General features: G+C 39.9%; 3 non-coding genes across 3 annotated transcripts; all 3 read left to right on the top strand.

Annotated features, from left to right (window-relative positions):
- The first annotated feature begins 13,555 nt into the window (after nucleotides 1-13,555).
- Nucleotides 13,556-13,629, top strand: trnat-cgu (transfer RNA threonine (anticodon CGU)). Its single transcript has one exon. It is a non-coding gene; the product is annotated as a tRNA-Thr (tRNA).
- A 524-nt stretch (nucleotides 13,630-14,153) lies between these two features.
- trnar-ucu (transfer RNA arginine (anticodon UCU)) lies at nucleotides 14,154-14,243 on the top strand. The gene is given in 2 exon segments: nucleotides 14,154-14,190; nucleotides 14,208-14,243. It is a non-coding gene; the product is annotated as a tRNA-Arg (tRNA).
- Nucleotides 14,244-15,127: 884 nt separating this feature from the next.
- On the top strand, nucleotides 15,128-15,200 carry trnat-agu (transfer RNA threonine (anticodon AGU)). The gene has a single exon. It is a non-coding gene; the product is annotated as a tRNA-Thr (tRNA).
- The last annotated feature ends 1,747 nt before the right edge of the window (nucleotides 15,201-16,947 follow it).

Below are 16,947 nucleotides of genomic sequence, written 5' to 3'. Positions count from 1 at the left end.
GGCAGGTGTGCAGTAAAACCGTTTAATGCACAGGTAGTTCCAAGTCAGTTTATTCACCGTTCTATATTAATGCGCTGCTTTAATTGATGCACGCAGAAGCACAGAGAGAGAGAGAGAGAGAGATTGCATTATGCTGCGCACATACATAAACTTCTTGTCAGCGCTTGCCTGCGATCCTTATTAAAATAGCCTAGTCAAGATACTAGATCACTACATTATATTCCTCAGCAACGGGGTGCTAAAGCTGCTGTTTTTGAATGAATCGTTGTTTGTAGAGAGAGACGCACAGCAAGCACGCAGGTACACACACACACATACACGCATGCACACACACACACACACACACACACACACACACACACACACACACACACACACACAGCTGTCATCTCTCTTGCCTTCACACTCTCTCTTGGTCGATCGATAATTTACTGAAACAAATGCTATTTCATTCAGATAAATGCGATTTTACCGGACTATTTAATCTCTGTGTCTGATTTGAAGCGGCCAGAATGCTAGAGCTGCGTGTCATAACTGACAAACAACATCTAATGGTTTCGTGTCTAGTTAAGTTTGTGCAAGCCGCGACCGACTTAAACGTCTTCGTTGACCTGAACTTTATCAGCGCACACACAACTCTCATATCCAGGCAACGTCCAAGAAGACATCACATTGACCGACCACCAACCAATCAGCAACCTCGGGAAAGCCCCTTTTTGAAGCAACGCAACCAAAGGAATTCCCAAAGGCAACGTGCAAGTAACCTCCAGAATCTTACTGAACTGGTGCATTTTGATATAAAGTTTAATAACCTCTTTGAGAGACTCAATACGAGGGTTAATTAAGTGATTGATGGTTGTTCAGGTCTAAGCAATTGCACATATTGCTAACTTGGGACTTCATATTTTCATTCCTTTAAACTCATTCTTTCCTCACTTTCTCTTTCTGCAACCTGTGTGAATGCATGTGTTTATGTTAGTTTAGTTTGTTTGTGTTAGGTTTATCCATTAAAATCATATTTTTATTAGAAAAGATAAGTATCTTGTGTTTTGTGCTTACAAGTTAATGTCTTAAACTGCTGATTTTGCTACTGTGCTAATATATAGTGTTTTCACTATATTCTGGATAGTAATGTCCATCACAGAGTTTCTGTTACGGCTTGTGAATGAATCGCAGGTCGACTCTTGAACAGCCGTAAAAAAGCGATTCTGTTCAAATTCCCTATTGAATCATATTCGATTTCCCTTTGAGCTAAATTATAAATTATATGTGTAATTAATCCCTTTTACAATCTTACAACATGGATTCGCCGTTGCAAGGTGAAACTTAATTTTTGCTCATAAAGGCAAGAGTAATATATCATCTAGAATTGTAAAGGGTCTACCTTAGTTTGTTTGTGCACAGCATTAACAAAACGTGCTTTTGAAGAAAACAAACAGGATACGCTTTCTGATGTCTTGGTGTTAAACAGGAGCACTTCACAATAATTAACCGAAACCTAGGTAATTGCCTCACAGACACGATTAATTTATCTATAGAAAGCTTTAAATTATTACTTCACTACTATAAAACGAAATAATTAAAATCGAAAACAAAACTATATCATTATAGGCCTAATCCATAAAGATGCATTTAGGATGGCGAGTCAGAATCTCAACTTCATCTTTGCGACTATTAATTGCTTGAAACAATTGCTTAATGTTTGAGCTTCATTTATTTTGTGTTTCAAAATTATATACATATGCCTATTTATATAAAGCCCTATATACACAAACATGTAATAAATAAATAAATTATTATTATTAATTCGAATATCTCCTTAATTTTTGCCCCGACAATTACTTTTTCTGGGGCCATTGAGACCATCACAACCCTAGTTTTGAACATACCAGGTGAGTGCAGAAAGCTGCTTGCACAAGCTATAACCTATGTAAACATTAGTTGCTGAAATGACGATTGGCTGTGTGAGATCAGGAGAGGCGCTTTCTCCGGCATGATAATCCTAATAATATCTTGTAGTGTGTGATGCGCCACGATTTTCAAATCTTGTAGTGTGTGCGTGTTTAAGAATTCTGGTAAGATAATCTGTGAAGATTCTCCTTATGTGTGCGCTGCAACCAGATTTCATAATCGGTTAGGATTTAAAACTCCTGTAGTGTGAGCGGGGCTTTAGGGTAGTTCTCACAATGCGATTTCTGGATTTCGCTCAGTGCAATGGCGCCTCACTGCTGTGTTCCCCAATGCACTTCATCACACCGGAAAAAATCTAACCGAGGAAAACATTTCACTGTTTCCCCAAAGAGAAGGGACTACGATGGCAATGGATAATAAACATCAGAAGGGATCCTGGTCGTAATTTTAAGTTAAGTTAGTGCTGTGTTTTTTTGTTGACTGTGGAACTGGTGGTGGGACAACAGTGGCGTTTGAAACTTCATCAAGTTGTTTTAGTGTTGGATAGTCTGGTATCGTTTCTTGTTTTTGTGGTCTTTGTGGAGTCTGGTCACTGGCTATAGCACAAAGTTCTTCATCGCTGTAATGGTCTTCGTCTGTTTTTTGTTGCTCGTCTGTTTTGTTTAGTTTTGAAAGTGAGGTGATTTGGTTCTCAGAAGTGTACTGAATTGGTAACGGTCCTGAGGTGAGAAAGGAATTCTTCGATTTCTTGAGGTTAAGGTTGCATTAACTTTTGATGAATGTAGTGAGGAGTGAGTTGGAGATTGAAAATGCCAGTTCTTCTTTCCCTAATGTAAATGTAAGAGCGCCGTTGCATTTTGTTAGGTAATTTTGTCCTTTCCTCAGGATTTTACAACTTTGGATATAAGTTTTGTTGAGGTGTGTGGAGTTTCATGATGTGTACTGCAGCAACTTCCACTGATGCAGTCAGGTGGTTGAGTGAGATTGTTTAGGGAATGATATTAGTTGGTGTTGAAGACAAAAGAGGTGTCTTCAGAAGTTCTATGGTGGTTTGTCGTGTTGTAGTTAAAGGTGCCATAGAATGCATTGAGAGAATATTTTAAATTGTTCTCTGATATCTACCTAGAAGGTATATGGCATAGGAAAGGGCAAAAACTCTCCAGAAATGGTTTTACAGGTCCATTTACAACCCTAGGATTTGTCCCTTTAATGAAATGATCTGTTATTGCCTTATTTGGAAACTTCATGAATATTAATGAGCTCTGCTCCGATTGGCTGTTTCACAGAGCTGCTTATCTATAGCTCGCACATGGATAAAAATATATATTTAATTAGGAGCTCCAGCCGCTTTTAATATGGGGTTTGTTGAATCTGCCGTTTTGAATCGCCGACATTTTAGTCTCATTACTGTGATGCATGTGCTCTGTGTAAAGTTACAATGCAGAGACACAAGTACTTACCACACAAGTTGAGCAGCTCGTCAGTGATTCTCAAGATCTATAAATCATTCGCCATCATCAGCGCAGTTATTTCTCCATCATTCACCATCATCAGCGCAGTCATCTCTCTGTTTATGTGGTAAGTGAAATCCTATGTATTGCAATGTCCCTTCAGTGGCTTGCCTTGTTTTACTGATGTGCTGACGTTACCGATGATTGGGCGATTCAAATGTTGGAGGTGTAACTATTAACGATCCAGGGAAAGTTTCGTAACAAAGTCCCAAGTCAAGACAGACAAGTACCAAGTCGTCTCAAGTCAAGAAAAAGTCCCAAGTCAAGACGAGCAATTCCAAATCGAGTTGCAAGTCGTCAACTTTAAGCTTCAAGTCCTAAACAAGTTACTGCTTTTTGCCCAAACTAGTGTCTCTGTTTTAATTTCTACAGTACATTTAAAGTCAATAATAGTCCATAGGTAAAAGATAGGCTATAATAATTATTGGTGTTTCATTGAGGAATTAATAGTTTGTGATGAAATTTTGGCTTAATTGAATTAATCATTTATTTTAAGTCCACTGTTTAATTTGTTAAAGGGGCTATATACAACTTTTCCCCCAAAATAAACGTAACAATAGACTTTTTATTTGACCATTTATGACTCAAACATCTCCTGATGAGCATACTGACACCTTGTCAGCTCACAGTGGGTGCACCTATAAGCCTGTATCCTATTTTTCCTATTTTTTTGTCGGGTCGGATTTTTCGCAAGCTGTCTGCGGATGTGACATCAAGCGCGTTCATGTTAAACGTTTCAGATCACTTTTCCACCACCGCTAGTCAGCAATTAGACTTAGTTTCTCAAACAATATATGTATCTGACTGTTCTTACCTCTGTAAACATAATGTTGACTTCTTTGCAGCGGATGACTTGTGCTGCGAGAGCGAGCAGAAAGGAAGAGCAGTTCCGAGTTGCGAGTTTAATTTTTTTTTAAATTTGTCGATTTAAAGATTCAGTGATTTTAATATCAGTTAAGTCAAATATTTATTAATACATAATACAGACATTCATTTATTGTGAATTCATTTCTTTAAAGACATGAAAGTGAGTGGCTGGAGAACAGGAAGAATAGAGTGAACTTTATGTAGGTCTTACACATATTTCGCATGAAAAAATATATAATTTTTTTTAAAGGTTTAGCCAATTATTAGGCTACTGCTGTTTCACTGTACATCGTGTTTCTTCTTCTTATTATTATAAGTGGTTTATAGTGATTGTGTAATTTAAATGTAAAAGGAGCCGTTCACATACTTGCACGCTCAAATTCATTATTTCAAATGTAGACGCGTGGCATGCGCGCTCATAATGGAAGCGACGCGTTGTTTTTTTTCAGGCACGTCCACGCTGCATAGACAAACATCTCACCGCAGGTCTTGTGACAAAAACCAACTAAACAGCTTCATCTTTTTCCTTAATAACATTGAAAGTACTGCCAAGTTGGAGAAACAGCTTATTATAGCTGTACAGGAATAACCATTTTTAAATAAATTTAATAGCAGAGCCAGTAGCGTAGCCAGAAACATATTTTTGGGTGTGCATCAGAAAAACTGGGTGTGTCACATTTATTGTCAAATGAATGTGCAAAAAAATCTGACTTGTATTACTAACATTACAAAAATAAAAATGCCAAAAAATGCATTGTGGTGGGCCGAAATCGCTAGCCCGATGTTCCGGGGCTATTGTGTTTTCCAGTCAGGCTACCAAAATGTTACAAAGGCCTGCCCGACACGTTATTGTAAAGGAGAGGGCTCCGGCAGGTACTTAAAAACTCCTCAATTTAGTTGTATCAAATTTAAGGCCATAAAAAGTTGTAAATATGTTAAAAAGTAAAAGAGGAGGCTTAATTATAATTTTAAGAGGTCTTACAGTTGGGGACGGAAAGACGAGAATCACAATAGGGCTGGATTGAACTTCAAAAGGCAATGATGTCATTGAATAAATATGCACGTTGCATGTTTCAAAGTCAAAACGCGGCACTGATGTCTTTATATGAATGTATATGAAGGGGACCGATCGTCCTCAGAAACGTGTCATTGGCATTTTCATTTAATGCCTGATAAAATAGCATTAATTCTGCTTTGTGTACAGCCGTTATTGGGGAAATCTAATTTTTAAATGCTCGTAAGGCGCTACCTCCTGAGAGAGAATTCATTTGCACGTCCAAATTTTCTGCTGTTTTTAGTCATATTATTGCAAATATCGACCCATGTTTTATGCAGCAAACACATAGAGTTATGAGTATAAATTAATATATTATATACTTGATTTATCCCTTTTAATGGTAGAAAGGCTGAAATGCCATTGTATAAGATATTTTATATTTTTTATTTTTATATTTGAACCGTACATCATGTCATTTTATGGCTTAATATGTTACTGTACATTGTCCAACCACACTCATACTGTTCATTTGACTTGTGCAGCTCTTAAAAAGGGTCATAAATTGCCTTAAATTGATAATTTAAAAACTCTGCAGATATAAGTGAAATAAAATGTTTTCCTTGATATTTGTTTTAAAAATAGTTTTAATTGAAATTTAGACTCTAATTTTCTATCTAAAAAAAAAAAAACATATTTGCAGGGTTCCCGCGGCGTGTTAAAAAGTCTAAAAAAGACTTAAACTCAAAAAGCCTAAAAAACACAAGTTAAGGTCTAAAAATTAAACCACCCAAGTCTTAAAATTCTTACCTTCGTTAATTGTGTTCAAGCGTTGTCTGCCGGAAAAAAAATATTAAAAGTCAGAACTAATAATAAGTTGGTTGTTTTGTTTTCTAGTAGGCTACGTGATGATGATAATCCCATTGCGTGATCACTGCAGGTATAACTCCTGTAAAGTAGGTGGCGGTATGTAACCCACCAATAAAATGAAAGAAGTTGGTTCACTTGGCTACCTGACCACCGAATTCGTGCAACGTTAAGTCAGGGCTGTCGTGGAGCGCGTCGTTTTCAAAGATCATGGGGAAGTGTGTGTTTAACGTGACTTGGCTCGATAAGGGCGAGTTTTGCAGCTGGTTACAGCTCGCTGCAAAATATGCAAGAAGATATTACAGCTAGGGACATTGAGTGTGTGAGTCTCATGCCAAAGCGGACAAACACCAGCTTGCCATGAAAAACCTTCAGCAGAGTCAAACCATCTCACAGTTCTGTTCGGCATCCCAGCTGCCTAGGCCTACATCATTGTCGATGCCTGGTCCCTCCGGACTCCAATGCAATAACACTACAGCTTCGTCGAGTCGGTCTGATCTTGGGGCTACTTTTGGATCCACTGAGACTTCAAAATCTAAGGTACTTTGGATTCTCCACACCGTGACAAAACATATGTCATATACCAGTAACGATAATATTAGTGACGTTTTCCAGGCAATGTTCCCTGACTCAAACACTCAAAACTTTTATGTGCAGACCAAACAAGATCGCTTATATAGCAAGATTTGGTATAGCGGACTTCATCAAGAGAGATCTAATTAACACCATTAGCGGACCGTATGTCTTGATGTTCGACGAAAGCTTCAACTCATCCACCGAATCCAAGCAGCTGGACCTCCATGTTCGTTTCTGTGGCAATGGAGAGGTGCGGTCGAGATACATGGGATCTCAGTTCATGGGACAGCACAGGACCTCCTGAAGCATATCGAAGTAAGTGATGGCCTACTTTACTGATTGGCCTCGGACGTATACTTATCAATTTATAAGTCTGCATTTGAACATCATGTGCTATATTGTGTAAAATGTGCATATTGTCGTATGGTCTATATGATTTATAACACCTATGCAGCATTGTAGCCTATGGAAATAGGCTTAATTATTTTTTCAGTCGGCATAGTTTGCACATGGGGTGAAAAAGAGTAGTGCATTCCAGATTCACATTCATATTCAGCCTGCCAGTTTTATATTCATATTCAACATTCAGCTTTCAATATGTTGGTTCCATCTACAGTCACTGGTTCCATTGAGATAACTGATAGGCTAGATAATGTAGAGGGAGGTTCAAATATTAGCCAACTTAAATTTCTTTTAGATGCTTTGTTAAGGACTGTGGAGTAGAGGCTGACATTTTTTCGGGAATCCCACAGGTCACGGGATTCCCATGGGATTCCTGCAGGATGGGAGTCATCTTTGCTATTAATCACGGGATTGGGGACGGTACAGGATAAAATAGTTAACGGGAGCAGACGGGAGCGGGAATCAACCAATAGGAAAGACGAAAAAAAAAAAAAAAAGGAAATGCACCGCCATTTTGTAGTTTCCTTTTAATATGCCTACAATGTAACGCAATTAAAAAATAACTACACGACCCAGAAGCCATCAGTGCTTTTTGTCACAGCTTCCCCGCCAGAATTCAAAGAGCATGGAGGGAGTAAACTGCCCCGGAGAAGTCGATGTGGCAAAAAAATTATTTACAGTGCAAAGTCAGAAGTAATGACATGTCTATTAAGTTCACAGAACTGGTTGGAAAGTCTGAAATATTAAGTAAGTTAATGAGAGTAGAATGTGACGGTGATAGCACGACGTATGCTGCTTGTAAGATATGCTTAGTCTTAGTCAAGTACACAAGTGATTCAGTGACGAGCGGTCTGAAGAAACACACTTGCAAGGCAAAGAGCATAATGGATGAAAATGGTTATTAATGTAATAAAAAAAAAACTATAAATGTTTATAAATGTAAACTATAAATGTATTTGTTTACTCAACAGTAAATGAGTAAAATGTAGCTTTGTGTGCTGTTTGGGTTTATTAAACTATTGTAGACATGGTGTGAACTATGTACTGTTTTTCTTTTATTTGCTGTCTCCTGTTTCTAGATTTTCTCCAAAAAAGGGACTCAGCAGCTGGTCTAAAACAGGATCGGGAGCAGATAAAATCTAATTCTATGTAGTACCTAAACACTAAATGAAGAAATAAGTATATGGGAGCGGAACAGGAGTGGGATAGGACGGGACAAGATTTATTTCTATGGGAGTGGGACGGGACAGGAGTGAAAATCCACTCCCGTGTCATTCTCTAGCCCCAAGCAGCTGAAAATACTGCAAGATTTAAGCTTTTTTTTTCTTTTGAGGCGCGGTCAATCAGAGTAATGATGGCGAACTTAACGAGCGAAGAGCAGTTTCCACCAAATTCGGTGAGATCCTTATTTATATACCCATTTACAAGAAGGCCGATGGAGGAGAAAATCTGGGTTAAGGAGTTGGGACCCGACAAGCCTTACCTTATCATTAACCAGCAGACCAAGGAGAAAAATAAGGTCTACAACCGGAGTTCTTGCAGGAGTTGGTTCGAGCGAAAGTCGTGGCTGACAGGCTGTGGAAATTGGAATAGCCAATGCACTTTTCTGTTTCCCCTGCATTATTTTTAACAGCGAAAAATGTGATTCAACCTGGACACAGTTCTAGTTTTAATTTATATTTTGTAAATGTAATTTTGACTAATCATAATGTTTTACTCAATTTATTAGTGCCTTTTTATAGTAATTATTACTTATAGCTGTTGTTAATTGTTATAGACTGTTGCGTTAAATTGCGTAGTTTTTCTTTCTTTCTTTTCTTTCTTTGTTCTCTTTTCTTTCATCTCCAATGCTAGGTGAGCTTCCTTCTAAGAGGAAGAAGACGAAGATGCGAACATTATCGCTTGTTGCTCATAACAGTTGCATAGAAGCAATAGATTTTGCTGTAATAAAGCTAGTAGGCTTAGTAGCAACACAAACGCAATCATGTAGTCCGCCATTATTGTTGTTGCTGTTACGTGTGACGCAGCCGACACGTGATGTGATGACATCATCGTTTCACAAAATATACGTATTGTTTGTACACACGAAACCGCGAGGGTGTCGTTTTCAGATTTATCCACTTTGGGACCCGGTTTCAAAAGATAGCGGATTCAGTCTCCTAAAACGCCGGATCCGTGTGGATGAAACGCCAATACGATAAAAAATTTATACGTATACAGCGAAATGCTTCTCCGTGTGGACAGGCCCTCACAGTAGTTGTCTTTACGATTCATTTCTCATCTATTAACCAATGTCTTATGGGTTTGGAAAGAAATGAGGGAAAGTAAATGGTGACAATTTTCATTTTTGAGTTGAGTATCCCTATAAGCAACAGAGAATTTACTTTCCTACAGAATTTAAAACTATTTTTCCTACCACTAGAAATTACAATGCAATATTTGGATAATCTGAAGAGAATAAGCCACTGTGTCATTATTCACACTCATATTATAAGTAACAAATAAAATACAAAGAAAAAAAACCTATATACAACCCTCAGCATTTGCCCTAGAGTCCCCTAAACTGTGCATTTAGTTTCTTTTGTTATATTGCTAACTCTTTTTACAAAGAAGCATACAAATACACATAATATACAAATAAAACAAATAGTGCTTTATTTTTCAGGTACAGTAGGTGTGTTTAGCAGTAACATTGAAGGAAGTGAATGAGTATATAAACATAACTATAAATTATAAACTGGTTCTTAATAAAGCATGTATTAACATTCTTCAGTCAAGAGCAGTGAGTGATTTTTCTTTGTGTTTTGTTGTTTAATTAACATTAAAGTTAGTTCTGTCAGGACCACTATCGTCAAAATGATAGACATTAGCATACAATTTTGATTTGGCGGGGTAGTTCTGTTCTGGCACAACTCCCTGCCCATTCATGCAGCATGTCATGAATGAGCAGGGAGAGCAGCAATTATAACCCCCCAAACCAAACGATAGGCCAGAACCTCCCCCAACCGCAACTGATGGCATATCTGAAAGAACATGTCCTTCTGGATAACAGAGACTGAGACAGTGGCCCCTTACAAGAGGGTAGCAGCATTCGGGTGCTCTTCAAGCAGCTACGAAGAGCATCCGAAGGAGTGTAACAATGAAGAAGAGCTATTATTTTAAACAGCTAAGTACAGTACCTGAAAAATACTGAAAATACCACTATCGTCAAAACTTACAATTAGCGTACATTTTTTAGGTTGGGGGTATGGTTCTGTTCTGATTACTCCCTGCCCCATCCATGCAGCTTAACATGGATAGGAGCTGGGAGTGCATAATAACCCCCCCAAAACAACCATAGGCTGAACGCCCCCAACCACATGCTGACAGCAATCTAACTGAAACACCTTATGGAAGGAGAGTGCAGCGAAGTGATTTATTCTGCTATGAGCAGGTAAGCAGAGAAGCTTGCCCCTTCAGGAGGATTATAGCAGTGAACATGGATATATATACCTAGATGCCCAATAGCGACTGTTTCTATGGGCCTTTATATGTAAGCCGTCCGCCACTTGCCGCGGTCCACCTAACGTAACTCACCCGTAGATCTATGTAAATCACCATTGTAATCACTGAATATTCGAAATATCACAGTCCTGCACAGCCGTTGGTCTGCGAACCTACAGTATGGTGAATGACGTCAAGTGGACCGCTGCGATGCGGCGGACGCATCCACGTGCTTGGATGGTTCCAATGGGGCATCCACGCATACATATCCATGGCAGTGAAGGGGTGCTCTTCTTAATGAGCAGGTAAGCAGAGCAGCTTGCCCCTTCAGGAGGAGTGTAGCAGACAATAATGAAGCATATAGTAACTAAAATGACATAAGGAACTTATTAATAAGTGCCCTCAGCGATGGCGTGAGGGCATTTATTGCTCCTGTGGATGGGGAAATCACACTGTTTGAGACCGGGAGGGTGTACATCATAAAAAATTACACCCTGTCCCACAAATATGGACGGGAGTGTATATTTCTCAACCCTAACTCGAAGAAATTCCAAACTGCTTCCTTCGAGATGCCAGAGGAGGCAGAAAGGTCAGCGAAATACCTCCTGAATCCACCAACTGCCCTGCTGTCTCTCATCTCTCTGAAGGGAGAAATTGAAAAAGTGAGCAAATTTACTAACATTATTCAATAAATTCAACTTTTTTTTTAAAAAAAAGAGTCCCTCTCCCAAACTGTTTTTCTATAGCCACAAATGTTATGGTAATTTTTATTAATATTAAGATATTCTCTGCAATCATTTTATTGCATTTTGTGTGATTAAGTGATTAAGGTTTTAATACAGGTTGAATTAAGGTAATATTTTGTTTAAAGACGCATTTTAATCAGATTCACAGCCAATGTTATTTTGATTGTCTAAGCACTAGTAACTGTATTCACTTGCATTGCATTAACAATCCTACACTTGTGATTATGCAGTTGCAGGTCCCCAGGATGACCCGAGTGGCTGATGGAGAGGTCCCCATCAGAGACCTGTCTCTCCGTTGTGGCCAGGTGGTGGTGTAGATGTCCCTGTGGCGTGACGAGGCCCTGGTGGAGCTCAGCCTGGGAGATCACATTGAGATTTCGTGCCTCAGGGCGAGTCTCAAACCTTCTCCCAAGCTGAACTCATCCAGCTATTCAGCTGTGGAGGTACACAACATTATGCATCATGTAACCTAATTATTCTCTAATTGATCTTTCTGCATCTTCCTACAGTCCTGAGTGTGTACCAAGTGTATATTCATTGGTAATAATTTATATCGGTAACACTTTAGAAAAAGCCACTATTAGTTAATATTAATGCATTGACCAAGTACAGTACTTGTCAATCTGTGTTACACATAATGTTAGTTAATAAAATACAACAGTTCCAAAACTTTCCCTTTCATAACGTTTTAGTAAATGTTGAAATTAACAAAGATAAATAATATATGCTTCAGAATTATTTTTCTTTCTAGATCATGTGGTCAACTCACATTAATAGTGTTCATGTAATGACATTCCTTTGCTGAGACTTCCGTTCATGTTATTATATTTCAGAAGACTGTAGCTGAGCCAGTAGAGGTGGAGCTCACCTTCATCGGGGTGTTGGAGGGAGACGGAGGTGCCACAGTTCTGCTGTCTGACGCATATGAGGAGTACACAGTCGTCCCGGCAGCACTGGCCCTCGACATCGCTGCTGATGACCTGCCAATAAAACTAACAATAACTCACCGAAATAAAACTGTTCAGAGTATTGAACCACTGGGGGAGATGTTTGAGGGAATGTTTGAATAAGTTTGACTTTTTTTTGTTTTTAATTGTTCAATTTTTTTATTAATTGTTTTATCACTTATTAATTGTTACATTTTTTATTATTTTTTTCGTTCAGGAATCGTTCCTTTTAATTAATAATAAAACGTGTTTAATACATTTTGCTTTAAGTGTTTTTTGATGAGAGAATTGTTAGTATTACTCACAGGGTGTTGCCCGATTGTAAAGGTGTGGCCGCTGCACTAACTTGAACACATGGTGTGAACTTGGTAAAAACTCACGCAAATCCGCAGGTTTTTTTTTTTACTCAGCAGCTTATCTGATTGGGATTAGAGCTCAATACACAATCATGAGCTCAAAAGAAACGTGTGTAATTGGTTGTAAATCTCAACACTGGGGAAAAGGGTAATGGAGATCCTGGGTTCGAATCCCAGCGGTGCCTTGCAAATGTCAGCTTGGATCTTTTTGCCCTCCCTTGGACCTGAGGCCCTTACAGTGCCTCTGCCTTTCAAACGACACTGGACACTGCAATTGTGCAGAGACCCGAGGGCCTGTCCTCGCTCTCTTACCGTTGGACGGCCACAGACCCTGAAGGTCAGCCTGGGTTCGAATCCCAGCAATGCCTCTGGTTGTGCGCCACAATACAGCCAACGTCGTGCTTTACCAAAAAATGGACGGCGAATGGAGACACATGGAAGCTCGAGGACAGCGGGCGGTTTCCTTTGCAACACTACCCTCTCACCTGCTTTTGAAGGATAGCATCCTAGGCTAACGGGTCCCACGAAGGAGGCGCCGTGGCTTAGCTGGTCAAAGCGCCTGTCTTGTAAACAGGCGATCCTAAGATCGCATCCCAGCGGTGCCTTTCCATCAGTGGCTGTCACTGGCCTCGCTGTTGGATGGGAGATCCCGACAACGCTCTATGTTTTTAAACCGTGCCTCAATTGTGCAAAGACCTGAGGACCTGTCTTTCTGCCCACACAGCGTGCCACTCAGCCTAGCTGGACGGGCACAAATCTGTAAGAAAGGCCTCAGTGGCCCAGCCTGGCACGCCTACGGGCTCTGTGGTGCAATGGATAGCGCATTGGACTTCTAGATTGCCAGATGAGGTTTTGACCCTTGGAGTCACCCTCCAGACCGCCTTGAATGCGGTTTGGCGCCGTGGCTTAGTTGGTTAAAGTGCCTGTCTCGTAAACAGGAGATCCTGGGTTCAAATCACAGCGGTGCCTTGGGCGACGTTTCAGTCCAGCAAGCGAAAGCGACCTGCAAACAGGGATAGCAAGTGCCTTATTTTGCAAACAGCCCCGACTCAGCTTTTTTTCTGCCATTTTGTTAATCCCATCATGCGCAGTGTTGCAATCGGACAGCAGAAACCATTTGGAGGCCTCCTGTTCTCAGCGTACATTGATTTAAAAAAAATGTCAATCATATTTAAAAGGTAGCAAAATGTGCCCATGAACCAATTCAGTGAGGTATGGCAATCACTGTCTTGCATCAAGTGGAGGCAGCAGGACGTTCGAAGTGTTGATTCATGCATCGTCTAAGCCGCCGTTCATGCATCGTCTAAGCCGCCATCCCCACGATTAACATGCGAGTTGGCGCATGTTGGCGCACTCTATGTTTTTGAACCATGCCTCAATTGTGCAAAGACCTGAGGACCTGTCTTTCTGCCCACACAGCGTGCCACTCAGCCTAGCTGGACGGGCACAAATCTGTAAGAATGGCCTCAGTGGCCCAGCCTGGCACGCCTACGGGCTCTGTGGCGCAATGGATAGCGCATTGGACTTCTAGACTGCCAGATGAGGCCATTCAAAGGTTGTGGGTTCGAGTCCCACCAGAGTCGTGGGTTTTTGCTTTCTGGTAACTCTCATACTGTGCAGAGTTGCCCTCAGGCAGTAGAAATTTGTAGACGTTGTCTTTTACAGTTTTTTCTGAATGCTTAAGCGCTAATTGTGATTCTTGTAGCACAATTTCTAAAACTATTAATACATATAGCAAAACCACTCACTGAGTTTGCAAAACTAAAAGCACAAACACTGCACTCAGTTTGCAATTTTGTAACACACACTTTGCAGAACTTTAAACACAACTCACTGCTTACACTCAATTACCAAATTTCCAACACACTCCTAGCAAAATTATACACATGTATGGCTATCATTAACACTATTTTGTGTTCTGACTTTGTCTTGGTTTTGATGAGTGTGAATAAACACCAATACTTGAAGTTTGGATCCTTGTATGTTTACATGACACTATATGACAAAAGTATAACCTCAAATTGACATCTGTACACAGAGAAAGCAAAAGCCAGATGTGTTTTGTATTCATACCATCAGTGTGCAGTTGGCACATTGTGTGCTTAGTAGATGATGGCTTGTGTTTACTGTTTGATACGAAAACACCATTTTTACGAAGGTGTGAAGAGTTAATCTAGCTGTGTTCGCTTTTGCAAGAGAACTACAATGTTTTGATAATTGGGTGAAAGGTTTTCTTATTTGTGTGAGGAGTTTTGCAAAAATAGCCAATAGTTACAAAAAATGTGCTTAAGCAATCAGAAAAAACTGTAAGCATACCAGCACCTGGCCCGCTTCTGGATGTTTTGAACCTTGGAGTCACCCTCCAGACAGCCTTGAATGCCCATGAACCAAGTGGAGGAAGCAGGACGTTCGAAGTGTTGATTCATGCATCGTCTAAGCCGCCATTCCCACGATTAGCATGCGAGTTGGCGCCGTGGCTTAGTTGGTAAAACGCCTGTCTAGTAAACAGGAGATCCTGGGTTCGAATCCCAGCGGTGCCTTGGAAATGGCAGCTTGGATCTTTTTGCCCTCCCTTGGACCTGAGGCCCTTACAGTGCCTCTGCCTTTCAAACGACACTGCAATTGTTCAGAGACCCGAGGAAGAGGGAACATTATTCTTAAACCCAATGGAATGTCAGCAGAAACCACGTCAACTAGATGAGCCCCAGAGACAGATCATCATTGAAGACCTCATCACCTAGACGGCCATCGACGCAAGACCACGAGAACCAGATGAGTCCTCTCCAATCTGACTTTGTGGCAACATGGAACTTTTGCATCTATGTTAATATTAGTCTGTTTCTTTCTTATTCTGAGGTTGCTGTAGCCACCAGATTTAGTCTGTATCCAGATCGAATGGTCACTGGATTAATGTAAAGTTGCTTTGACACAACAAAAAAAGCATTGTATAAATAATTTTGACTTGGATGTTTTGATTGTATCTAAAGATGATGTCTGCCAAGTCTTGGCTTAGTGTACAGTTTTTTTTTTTTATTGCACTGATGTATTCCCTTATAGTATACATACTTAAATTTTGTATAGAAAGTACTGTTAATCTTAAGGAAAACCTTTTTTTTTTTTTTTTTATTGATCCACTGTGTTTCATATAATTTATTGTTATTATTTTTAATATTATCAATTATAATTAGAATTTTTAAAAGGGATTTTGTTAAACATTTCCTTGTTTTTGCTGTCTTTGCTTATTTAATGAAAAGTCTGATAAGATAGCGTAAATGTTATATTTTTAACTAAACAGACCACTTATTTTTATTTATGCTTTAAAATATTTTTTGTATTTCAATAAATACTTAAGAAAACCCCTCGTTTTCTGTCATTATTACCAGTGTTTTTGGTACGTCTTATGTAACTTTATTGCTTTGAGTTTGATGAACTTAAACCATTTAAGGCAATCGGTTTCCTCAAACCATTTAAGTAGCAAAAAGTTGATAAGACTTAGTTGGATTTGTTACCTGAATTCAAACTGACTGAGTGGAATAAACTTACATTTTTAAAGTTGAGTTAACTCAAATAATTGCCTAAGCTAATGTTAAAAAGAATAAGTTAATTAAACTCAATGTATATGAGTTTATAGTACTCATATTTTTGGGTTTTACCAAACTTAAATGGTTTAAGTGCAATCAGTTTCCTTAAACGGTTTGAGTTACCGTAACTTGTCGGGTTTTACAGTGGAGATCCTGGTTTCGAATCCCAGCGGTGCCTTGCAAATGTCAGCTTGGATCTTTTTGCCCTCCCTTGGACCTGAGGCCCTTACAGTGCCTCTGCCTTTCAAACGACACTGGACACTGCAATTGTGCAGAGACCCGAGGGCCTGTCCTCGCTCTCTTACCGTTGGACGGCCACAGACCCTGAAGGTCAGCCTGGGTTCGAATCCCAGCAATGCCTCTGGTTGTGCGCCACAATACAGCCAACGTCGTGCTTTACCAAAAAATGGACGGCGAATGGAGACACATGGAAGCTCGAGGACAGCGGGCGGTTTCCTTTGCAACACTACCCTCTCACCTGCTTTTGAAGGATAGCATCCTAGGCTAACGGGTCCCACGAAGGAGGCGCCGTGGCTTAGCTGGTCAAAGCGCCTGTCTTGTAAACAGGCGATCCTAAGATCGCATCCCAGCGGTGCCTTTCCATCAGTGGCTGTCACTGGCCTCGCTGTTGGATGGGAGATCCCGACAAAGCTCTATGTTTTTGAACCGTGCCTCAATTGTGCAAAGACCTGAGGACCTGTCTTTC

The sequence above is a fragment of the Garra rufa genome, unplaced genomic scaffold (genome assembly GCF_049309525.1).
Source record: "Garra rufa unplaced genomic scaffold, GarRuf1.0 hap1_unplaced_002, whole genome shotgun sequence".
Lineage (NCBI taxonomy): Eukaryota > Metazoa > Chordata > Actinopteri > Cypriniformes > Cyprinidae > Garra > Garra rufa.
The sequence above is the reverse complement of the archived record's forward strand: the minus strand, read 5'-3'. Positions and strand labels throughout refer to the sequence as shown.